Consider the following 12,645-nt stretch of genomic DNA (forward strand, 5'->3'; position numbering starts at 1 on the left):
ACGTTCTTTCCCACGCATTCTCGTGACCTTTCAAGGGCTTGTGCGAACATTTGGTTCAAGTTCAAGTGCGATCAAGGTCGGTAGTTGAACCAGCCCACGGTCTTCACCCTTTATTTTCCTGTGCATTTATCAACTGGAACGTGCACAGATAAAATATCACTTGGAAATAGATGAAGATTACGTTGACACAAAACAAATGACAGCTGGAAATTTAGGTACCTATATCTTTCATAAACACCAGATTCTGCTAGCGTCGAAATAATTTGGATAAATTCTCATGGCCAGCAATTTAAGAAGCCTTCCCGGCCATTTGAATAGTATTCGAAATCAGCCTTTGAGCTATTGTTTCATCGACATGTTATATATGCTTTTTGATCGCACGCGCCTGTGTGTTTTCCGCGGTACGTTTTTACCCGGGATGCTGGAACTTGAGCCGTGCCGCCGTCTGTCTGTCGCTCTGATTCGGCGCGGCTGGTGCATCATTGACTGATGATTCAGAGAAATCCCCGCGAAAATCGCACGCTCCCGATTGCGGAACATGTCGAGGAACATGTCGAGGAACATGACCAGGAACATGTCTCTGTGGGGGAGCGCGCGGCGAGCAGGGTCGGGCGGGGGCGGGGCGGGGTTCAGTGAAGTGCGGAAGATAGCAATTGTGACCGAACGGGCTCTAGCTCCCGGCCCCCTCTTGATGACCGCCTCTCCCCCCTCCCCCCGCACTCCTCCCACGGGCCGCGCCGCACGCGCGCATGCCCCCTGCCCCAGCCCCTGCCCCCTTTCCTCTTGCCCCGCTTGACCCTCTATTATCCCCCTTCTCTACCAACTATTCCGCGGAAACGTCCAGAAAGGCCCGACTGGCCCCAGTCTAGATATTGGCAAAAAAAAAAAACTTCTCAACGCATTGATTTATCGGTCTTTCGATATATCGCTTGTGTATGTGTAGGTGTGTGTATGTATGTGTATATGTGTAGGTGAGTGTGTATGTGTATATGTGTAGGTGTGTATGTATGTGTATATGTGTAGTTGTGTATGTGTGTGTGTTTGTATGTGTGTATATATATCAATGCGTTGAGAAGTTTTTTTGCCTATATATATATATATATATATATATATATATATATATATATATATATAAACATCGGCGGCCTGCGAACACCGACGTTTTTTTCTCGATAAGTAGTTCTATTATAACATACCTAATTTTACCTATGGTTCAGGCCTACTTATAAAATTATTATTTAAGTTTATGTTATATTGGGTTCTTGATACTTACATCTAAGATAGTACAAAAGATTTACCTAATAGGTACAAGTTTAGTTAAATATTTCTAGCAAAAGTGAATAGGCCTACGACTATTTTTATTTTATTTTTCAATCATACATTTTGTATGTGTTTCGATTGTATATTACTCCTATTTTTTTATAATTTAGAAGGTATTTTATGGATTGTTATTGTTATAGGCGTCTAAGGATGTTATGCGAAAAAAGAAGCCATCAAACGTGTAGAAAAGAGAATAGTGAATAATAAAATATTGCATTTAACTTGTATTTTATTTTGCTGGTAAGAGGAAAACCTGTTATATGTAATTTAATTATAATTAACTGAAATCAGCATTAATATATTCCTATTTTTTTGGTCAAAATCAGAAGCATTTATTTTTAAGTCATCTAAGTTATCAAAATTTCCTTTTTTCTCTCTCGTTTAAAATAATAATTTTTTGTCTCCAAAGCTTTCGGGAAAACATTTTATTATTTTTTTCTGCCAAATTTATTTACAGATAATTTTATTAAAATTATTTTTTTTACTTGAAATCCCCCCCCCCGAATTCGATATCATCGGAATGAAATATCGGTACAAAAAAATTGAACCACAATAATGGATATTTTAAAACCTGAAATATCTATCTATGTTTGCCACCTCTACTTCAGTCCGGCGTTTGCTTCTGTACGTGTGTTCCGTGCTCGCCGGCGCATGCGCAGAGCACGCTCGTGCAGACCTGCACAGTTGAGTCCCAGAATCGGCTGTAGGTTCCTCACGTAAAAAAAAAAAAAAAAAAAAAAAAAAAAAAAAAAAAAAAAAAAAAAAAAAAAAAAAAAAAAAAAAAACCGAATAGAATTGGTGATTTATCACGGAAATGTTTTGCGCCAAGATAGTAATTTTAATGTTTGGAATATATTTAGGGCCGTGTATTTTTTCGCGAAAATAAAATCTGAACTGTCGTTAGACTGCGCTTCATGCTTGTGATTGGTGACCGTCCGCAAGAGAAGCCATTGCTAGGGGCATTCAGATTTCGCGAAAAGATTTCGAGACTAGATGAAAGTTAAAACACTGTAGCATCGTCTGTGTTTCGTGATCGGGTGAGTTTCTGTCAGGTACATGTCGATTGTAATAACACCAATCACAGTGATTCAGTGCGGAAGTAAACAAGTCCTGAGTGGCCCCGGTCAAATAAGGCAACGACTTCTCTCGCCAGACGGCCGCCAATCACAAGGAAGAAACCACAGGTACGTGTATACTTTGTTGCAGTCTAATACGCATTCAAATCTTTTCGCGAAAAATGCCTGCCCCTAGCCATTACCTTAATTTGACCAGGCCATCAAGGACGCATTTTCTTCCGCACCGAATGGCTGACTATTCGTGTGTTTTAACAGTAAACATGTACCTGGAATAAACTCTAAACCAACCGCGATACACCGACGATGCTACTAAGTTTTAACACACAGCTGGTCTGAAAATCATTTTCGCGAGAGAAAAAAACTGCATGGCCCTACATATAGTCTGAAGTTGCTATTCCATAAAAATGTTACAAACTTTCAATAGTGAAAACTAGCGGAATTGTCCGTTCTTCGCCATAGAAGTCTACTGGCAGAGCACTCTCCCAGTGTATTGGGTGGTGCATAGGGAAAAAATTCTGTACTTTTACAAAAGATTCCCTTTAGAAACCAGTTGCCAAAAAATAGTTTGTAATACTATACTACAAGAAAGATATTGTGCTATGGTTATTTTTGCATATATGAAACAAGTTTTTCGAGATAATACTGAGTACATATTTCTTACGAAAACTGGCGTATAATTTTATATTTTAAATAATGATTCATTCACATAATTTTTTTTAAAACATGAAAAAAATTATAGAATATTCAATATTTTGACTATTTTGCGGTATCATGCCTATTAATAGAGATTAGAAAATTTCGCGCATTCCATTTAGTCTCATTTTAGAATGCAAACCTTCACACTCTCGCATTGTTCGTGATTGGACAGCAGTTGTTTGGACACGCCCCTCTCGACCGTGAGCCAACGATGTCCAGCTAGTAGTGATGTAAGCTAATCAGTAGAGACCGGAAAAATCCGCGAATTAATTTCGCGATAGGCTAAAATACAAATAGTTATACCTCAGTGCTGCCTCTGCTATTGGCTCACAACTCACCTGGATGACTCTGGGCCAATGAGAAACACCCAACCAAAGCTTTATCGAATCACAGGCTGCTACGCTGGAACGTCTCACAAGACAGCAGCCAATGAGTGGGTGGCATTTGACCGAGTGTACGTAGAACTATGGAGATCATCCTACAGGTCATTGAACACGCGAATTTTTCCAGTCCCTACTAATCAGGCAGTACCGATTAACAAAAACAAAATTTTTCTTGCTAAGAAATCGACCAATTGGAAAGTAAACATGGCTTGAGCACACCTACCTATGAATTTGAATTCCACTCTGAGGCCAGACGAACCCACGAAATTTCCGGGTCTCGACTTATTAATAGAAACTGGAAAAATTCGGAATTTTGATGACCTTCAGGATGGACTACAAAGTCCTCTGTTATTCCTGGCAGATAATGCGAGTTCATTGGCTGCTGAACTTGTGAGTCTTCTCAACTGGTTTGCCTGCGATTCGATACTTCTTCGGTTGAGGCTTTTCTCACTGGCCCAGAATCGTCCAGACGAACAGCGAGTCAACTGTAAAAAAAGCTGTTTTAGCTTATCGCGAAAGGAATCCGCTAATTTTCCCGGTCTATACTCATTAGTTTGCGAAGTTATTTCTGTAAAAGGGTATTCAGGAAAATTTTTACAAATAACTTTTTAACTTTTGGAGGTACTGGGAACACGCAAAGCATATAAAAATGTCCGGGTGAGAACCCAAACCCTAAGTGTTACGGCGACCGCTATTTCGTGGTGACGAAGCAGTTTTCACGTAAATTGACAAATTATCTGTAATTTTGCACGAATATTTTTCTGTTCCATTTACAAACAAAAATAAATAAATAAATAAATGGAAGTGTGCGGATACGCGCGCTGTTTTGGCGCGCTTTCAAGCGCCTCCCACGGCGCGCGCTGGGACCCATCGCTCGCCAGTCAGCCGGGCGCCCACGCGTGTCTCTCTCTCTCTCTCTCTCTCTCTCTCTCTCTCTCTCTCTCTCTCTTGGGGGTTCGTCACGGACACGCCCCGCGAAGCTCCGGGCCTGGCCACAACGTCGGGCTGCCTGACAGCTAAATAATTATGTAGCTATCAACTTCACTTGGAACTGAGAAAGGAGTTACCTTAAAAAAAAAAATAAAAAAAATAAAAAAAAATCTGTGCCACAAATTAAATTAAAAAAAAAAATGGGTGTGAGTACTTATGTACGCGCGTTAGAAGCTACACTTACTTGATATGGTAAAATAAAAAACTAACCTTGACTTGCATGAAAATTAGTGATAAAAATAAAAGTAATGAAGGGTTATTATAAATACTAAATAATTTAGTAAAATAATCAAGATTGATTTTAATTAATAATCAAAATCAATAGATATGCTGAATATTTTTTTTATTTTTTTTTAATAATAATGTAATAATTTATCAATGAAATGCAAATACATTATACATACGGGAACATAACCTACCTTGTATAAATAAACTTGAAAAAAGTTTACAAACACAATTTCAATCATTAAATAAATGTTTTTAGTTATATGGACCAGTATCAACATCAGTCACTAAAGTATATTTATTTAAGAGCACCTATACATTTTTATTTATATGAAGCCATTTTTTCATAACGTCCAAAAAAACTCCCTACCAAATAATTATGTCACCACTGAATGTGTGGAATCTTTGAATGATTTTTTTTATGTGGCGAAGATTTAATAATTTTTTTTTGTGAACATACACGATTGCTGTATACCTACTGGAAAAAATTCGCGGTTTCAAAATGGCCTTTATGATAGACTCCACCATCCACTACCTTCGGGGGCAAATGCCACCTGCTCATTGGCTACTGACTTGTGAGACCTTTGCTTTCATGCAAAATTACAGTTAATAGTTTATTACTAGGGGCACGCCTTTTTCGCGAAAATATCTTGATGTGTATTAGACTTCAACAAGGTATACCTGCACCTGCGGTTTCTTTCTTGTGATTGGCGGCCGTCTGGCGAGGGAAGGCGTTGCCTTATTTGACCGGGCCACCAGGGCGCGTTTACTTCCGCACTGAAGCACTGTGATTGGTGTTGTTACAATCGATATGTACCTGGGTAGAAACTCACCCAATCACGAAACACAGACGATGTTACAGTGTTTTTAACTTCCATCTAGTCTCGAAATCTTTTCGCGAAATCTGCATGCCCCCATTTATTACGCCAAGTAAGTATAACTTGTTGCGTGCGTACAATAAGTAGAGACCGGAAAAAATTAACGGATTCATTTCGTGATAGGCTGAAATTCAAACATGTGTACAATTCTGCTGGTTCTGCTATTGGCTCGCAGTTTAACTGGAGCTCTCTGGACCAATGTGAGAGACTATCGACCAAAGACGCGTCGAATCACAAGCTACCCAGTGGAGACGCCTCGCAATTTAGTACCCGATGAACACGCGTGTTTACTTGAGAAATGCAGAGGATAATGGAGGCTATCCTAGAGGTCATTGAATCCGCGAATTTTTCCGGTCCCTAACAATAAGTAGAGACCTGAAAAATTCACGGGTTTATTTCGCGATAGGCTAAAATCCAAATACATTTGTCTTTCTTGCTGCTTCAGTGATTGGGCCACAGTTTATCTGAAGGACTCTGGACCAATGAAAAACGTTCGACAGAAGAAGTATCGAATCACAAGCTTCCCAGTTAACACGTGTCACGAGTTAGTAGCCAATCAGCAGGTGTAATCGGCACAAGTACATAGAGGATCATGGAGTATATCCTAGAGGTAATTGAAAACGCGAATTTTTCCGGTCCCTAACAATAAGCACATCCACTTTTTTTTTTTTGCTTCGTGCTATTCTTGCGTAGCCTGTACCCGGCCAATCAGAGGCCACGCGAGCGAGGCCTGGTGGTGTGTCGGGAGAACTACGGCCCTCGGCCTTCATCGCGCGTCAGCCCGCGTGGCGGCGATAAGATAGCGCGCGAAATGTCTCGTCGACATATGCGGCGTTCCCAGCCCGCGTGTCGAGATACTACTATTCATAGACCCCGGGTCAGACACTCGAAAAAAAAATTGGTTGTCTGTAAAGTCGGTTTACGGACGATAGTTTAACGTGACAACGTCATAACAAAACATTGATGAAATCATTGCATACTTTAATGAATAAAATTGAATCATTTTTATTGAATTATCACTATTTTGTATGGATACAAAGAAGGAGTGAAATGAAATCTACAATTTAATTGATACATTTACTTTTATTTGCACTCATTAATTCAAATATGTTTATTACTTTAACGAAGAGATTATTTTAACTATAACTTTTATACATGTATGCTATTTAACTTCTTCCAATCTGTGATATTCTGTTAAGGATAGGACGATGATAGGAAAAGTAGGAAACGAATGGGAGTGTCAAATCGATGGTTGTTCCAATCGAGTGGAAGAGAGACAGATGCGGTGCAAGCGTACAATGTGCGTAACGGGACAAAGAGCGTAACGGGACAATGAGTCATCCTTTTTCGTGTGTGCAGCCAGCGTTCATCGATTTATTAGACGTTGTCGCGTTAAAAACAGCGTTCGTGGATCTTTGTGGTGGACACGGGTAAACACCGATATCAAATATATTTTAAGTGATTATTCGGACTTTACCTAACAAACTTGGATAATACTAAGATAACCCGGGTCAACATTAGGTTTACTTCTTCTTACAGCATTACGCTTCACATACACACATATATACACACACACACAAGGGCGTAGTCATGGTCCCCTCTAAAGAAACTCTTTAATTTGCTTAGTATAACGAATAAATGGCTCAATTTTTCGCCACTGAATCTGAAAAATTATGGAATAAGTAACCTTCTCTTTGAATACGTATTAGGACACACTCATAAGCAGTAGCGCATACTGTAAGGATCTATCGTTCATAAATGTCACGTTTCATTAAAAAATTTAACGTTTTGAAAAGAAAAAAAACCACTTGAAGGTCTTAAGATCTTTTTGAAAACAACTCCGGGGGAGGAACATTGGACCAGTCCCTTTTCTGTTTACGTGGAGGCGTTTGGAAAAGGGAAGGGGAGCATTTCATACCACTACCATCTGACACCCAAAAACAGGCCTATCATATATCATTTTTATAGCTTCATTTGGTGCCCTCTCCCGCAAATCATGGCTCCCCTCATGTGCATATAATAGTCAAAAATACTTAGGGGATCAGACAAATGCTATTAGGGTATCCGGTACACGTAATTAGGGGACCAGGCAAGACGTGTTTTCAGCAGCAGTGTGAGCTACAAGCAGCGTCTGCTGACAGCTCGTCGGGAAAAATGAAACGCTACTGCAAAGCGCCTTGCAGACTGCAACAGGACGTAAGGGGTGGTCTCAAGCTGTACGTAATCGTCTTCATGCCCATTGTGTGTCCCCCAGGAACAATAGAGCATCGCACAGCCCGTAGAAACTGGGCGAAGGATTGGAGATGCGTTCTGTTCTACGTTGAGTCTGCGTGGAACCTGATAATCGACGTGTTCTCATCTGGAGGTTACGTGGAACACGAAAAAAAAAGTATTAATACTCTAATAATTTTTGTCTGATATCCTAATATTTTTTGTCTGATCCCCTAATTATTTTGACCAGTATAAAAAAATCTTTGAAAAAAGGGGGTTGTCTGTAAAGTCGGTTTACGGACGATAAATTTACGTGATAACGTCATAAGAAAACATTGATGAAAAATTTCATACTTTTTAATTTTCAAATATTATTTACAGTTTTTTGCAAATTTAATTTAAATAAATCTTTTAAATATAATCACGAACAATTAGTTAAAAAGCCCGCCTTAACCTGTTTGATATTATAGAAGATTTTCTCGCACGGTGGTTGGCCGGTTCTTGAACGCTCGGCTCAGGCGGAACGTGACACTTTTTCGTGCGTGCAGCCGGCGTTCATCGATTTATAAGACGTTATCACGTCAAAAAAATTGTTGTTTATTTTTTTACATTTAAATATAATTTATATCACTTTCAACAAACCGGGTCCGAATTCAATTAGGTGCTACGTACTTGTGACGCCGCATACTTCACTCGTCCTTGAGATGTGCCCACTAAGAGCAGGATGGACTCCACTGTTCTATACGTATACTCGGGCAGATGTCACCCAACTCAACGGCTACTGTCTTGCAAGACGTCCCAACGTAGCAGCTTGTGAATTGGATGCAGCTTTAGTTCAGGGTTTCTCGTTGGCCCAGAGTCCTCCAGATGAGTTGTGTGTGAACCAATAGTAGAGGCGAATTTTTCCTGTCTCTCCAGTCACCCCGAACAGGAGCGCAGTTTTCTCGTCTCGCGGCGAGCGAACGTGGTTCCAAAGATACGCGTGAATACTTTCAACTGACGCGAACGTCACCAGTCATCCGATTTTTTTTTTCTCCTCCCTCGAAGGGAAGGAACGGAAAAACCTTTTCCGTCACGTCACTGCCACTCCTCATTTGTTTGCTGTCTGTCATTCAACTCACTTGAAGGCATTCCTTTGCCCTGAGAAGACTTCGGGAATGTTCGCTTCGCTTTGTGCTTGCAACAGCGGAGTGGAAACAACTGGCTTTATTTTCCAGCTGTCCTTGGTTATTTTTTATCCAGGGTTTCCTTTTATTATTATTAAAATACTAACCGCGTGCCAGATGGAAAAGTATTTGATCCTCATTTTTGATTAATTACCAAAAACCTTGATAAAATGAACTTTTATTTATAAACAGAAGTCTAAACACCGATTTCCATATTTCTAACTTCAAAAATGACAAACGTCCATACATATTTCATCCCCTATTTAACCCCCTTAGAGGATGAAATTTTCAAAAAATCCTTTTACTCACCTACGTTATATAAAGACTCCTATGCAAAGTTTCATGCTTCTAGACTAGCTGAGTCTGTGTTTCGGAATTGGTTTGTTTCGTGATTGGTTGAGTTTCGTTCAGGTACATTTTAACTGTTGGTACGCGTATCACAGATATTCGGCGCGGAAGTAAACGCGTCATGAATGGGTAGGGACTGGAAAAATTCGCGGTTTCGATGACCTTCAGGATAGACTACACAGTCCTCAGTATACCCAGGAAATTATAACGCCTGTTCATTGGCTGCTGACTTGTGAGTCGTCTCAACTAGTTTGCTTGTGGCACGATACTTCTTTGGTTGAGTATTCCCCATTGGCCCAGAGTCGTCCAGATGAACAGTGAACCATTAACAAAAGCAGCTTAAAGGTATAAGTATTTGAATTTTAGCGTATCGCTAAATGAATCCGAGAATTTTTCCGGTCTCTATGAATGGGCCGGTAAAATAAGGCAGTTGCTTCTCTTGCTGTCAGCTGCCCAGTGTCCGTAAATTTACGAAAGGTTCCTGGGTGATTTGAAACCAGCCTGCTTCCTAAATTCTAATTGAGAATTTTTTTTTTTAAGTCATAAAATTACCCCGGCCTCCAGTAAGCCTTCGGGGAGACCTTTGGCAATATCAGTCCTCGCCCGCGGACCAGGAACTCTTCGAGGTTGGGTTATCGTACAGAGATGGGATGCAGTAGAAAATCATGACGTTAAATGGGAACCACACATAACTTAGAAACACACAACTTAGACCAGTCATAACTTTGAAACCTCGAAAAAAATCCACGTAACTTAGAACTCTCATAAGTTAGAACGATCATAACTAGAGACCTGCAAAATTCGCGGATTCATTTCGTGATATGCTACAATTCAAATAATTATACCTTAGCGCTGCTTCTGCAATTGGTTCACTGTTAATCTGGAGTAATGAGGGCCAATTAGAGACCCTCACTCATAGAAGTGTCGAATCACAGATACTCGGTCGAGACGACTCACAAGTCAGCAGCCAATGAACATGTGGCATTTGCCCGAGTGTGTAGAGTGTAGTAGAGTCTATCCTGAAGGTCATTGAATCCGCGAATTTGGCAGGTCTCTAATCATAACTTAGCAACACGTAACTTAGAAGCACACAACGCCTTACCACATAACTTAGATCCATCATAACTTAGAAACACACAACTTAGAACAGGCATAACTTGGAAGATTCTACCTTGTGTGTTTCTAAGTTGTGACAACACGTTTAATAACTCTGAGATTGACCTTAAGAGCATTTACAATGGTCTCAAATACTTAACCTTAATATAGTTTCGTGTGACTATTGACGGAGGTAAAAGGTTTTAACGCGTGGACTCAAGTGTTTAAGTAATGACCGTTGCAACAGTGATAGGCCGAGACGTGCGGTTCCTGGGGTGGATCAAGGCCGAGCGCGCTCGGGGGCTGGCTATATTTGAAAAGGGGGGGGGGGGGGGGGGGGGGTCGGCATTCCTCTAGCGACGGCCCTGGGCACACGGCGTGCCTCCAGGGGCCTCCCCCAGCCTTCAGGTCTGCCCCCCCCCCCCCCCCCCCCGAGTCTGGGAAGGATCCAGGTTACACAGAGAAAAAGATTTGTTTGAATGAAACAAATATTTGTTTATATATATACACGGAGAGAAAGGTTTGTTTGCCTCAACAAAATATATTTGTTTGTACATGGCGAAATAAACATATTTTGTTAATTCAAACAAATATTTTTGTAGTAGGAAAGATTCTGTTGACCCAAAAAAAAAAAAAATTATTTTATCAACTCAAATGTATATTTGGTTAGGTGTAACAAATCATTTTTTTTTTTACCGAGTTTGGTTAAACTTACAAAATATTTTGTTCCACCAAGTAAAAATTTGTTTCGCCATATATAAACAAATATTTGTTTGATTCAAACAAACCTTTTTTCTCTGTGTATGGTGAAACCAACGTTTATTTGCCGTAACAAAAGATTTTTGTGGCCCCAGGTAAATGCTTGTCGAGTAATCAAATTTTATTTGTTACACACCCATCTAAATATACAATTGAGTCGAAACAATCATTTGGTTGGGGGGTCAACAAAATCTCTCATACTACAAAATATTTGCTCGAATCAACAAAATATAAATTTATTTCGCCATATAGGTACAAACAAATATTTTGTTGAGGCAAGCAAACCTTTCTTTCTTTCAGTGTGGGAGAGAGTCCTAAGCGTGTCTCTCAGGCTATAGACACCTTGAGCACGGCTGGGTCTGAACCCCGCGGGGAAAGGTCACACGTGCTTCCTGTGCTACTGGTTGTTTTTTTAATGACTGACGCCCTTTTGGTCACCCTGGCCAAAGCCAGTCTGCCGTGGCCCAGGTAAAACCCACTCTGGGATCCATTAACATGCACTAAGCAAGCGAGGTCACTGTTGGAGAAAAAGGGGGGGGGGGGATAAGGTCCAGGTGGGGCAGATGAAGCTGCCGTGCAGGGGTTTGGATCTTGAAATTTGTGGCGCAATTCTGGGTTGCGATTACCAGGGGTTCACGCGCCCCTGTGGGGGGGGGGGGGGGGCAGGAGACTACACTCGTCGACCCACCCATCTGCGAATCAGCTGCCTTCGCCTAGCGCCGGTGGCTCGGCTCCAGCAACCACACACAGCAGCGGGAGAGCCGAGAGGCTGTGACTGCCGGCAGAGTGGCGTCGCTCCATCGTCGTCTTCTTTCCTCGGAGTCGTCAACCTACCTTTCATTGCCATTTGGGGGGAGGTAAACAATACTTATACGAGTCGTTGTTAAGGGCGGCGCACAGTTCGTCGAAGTGAAACAATCTTCCCGAGGATGAGCTCCAGCAGTAGAGAGAGAGAGAGAGAGAGAGAGAGAGAGAGAGAGAGAGAGAGGTGCCGCCATCTTCTTCCCCCTCGGACGTCCGACGCTGTTCTGGTCCCGTCGCGCGCGCGAGTTGCAGCTTGCAGCTCGCCACACTTCGCTTCCTTTTGCTACGTAGACATGCACTAAGAGAGGATTGTACGAAAATCTGTTCAAGACGGGTTGTGAGGGTGTTCAAGTTCAAAATTTCCGTTTTTGGTAGAAAATCTCCATGGAATCGCTTCTTGCATTGTTGATGCTTCCTTCATCTCTATGGCTCTACGGTTATTGGATTCTTGATACATTATTCGTATCTTAAAAATTTTCGGGGCTTCAAAGATAAAACAAATTCCCGTTTTTTAATTACATTTCCTGCAGACTTGAAACTATTCATTGCTGTTCCTTATATGTACATACAGACTTAAAACTATACATTGCTGTTCCTTATATGTACATGTACTGAGAGCGCGGTTTATTTGTCCCAGGCCAATCAGGGCGCATTTGCTTCCGCACTGAGTGGCTATGACTCGTATGCCGACAGT

General features: G+C 41.1%; 1 protein-coding gene across 1 annotated transcript in view; it reads left to right on the top strand.

Annotated features, from left to right (window-relative positions):
- Positions 1–12,645, top strand: part of LOC134537248 (rho guanine nucleotide exchange factor 17) — a 138,125-nt gene that overhangs the window by 32,209 nt on the left and 93,271 nt on the right.

Source organism: Bacillus rossius, chromosome 12 (assembly GCF_032445375.1).
Source record: "Bacillus rossius redtenbacheri isolate Brsri chromosome 12, Brsri_v3, whole genome shotgun sequence".
Classification (NCBI taxonomy): Eukaryota; Metazoa; Arthropoda; class Insecta; order Phasmatodea; family Bacillidae; genus Bacillus; species Bacillus rossius.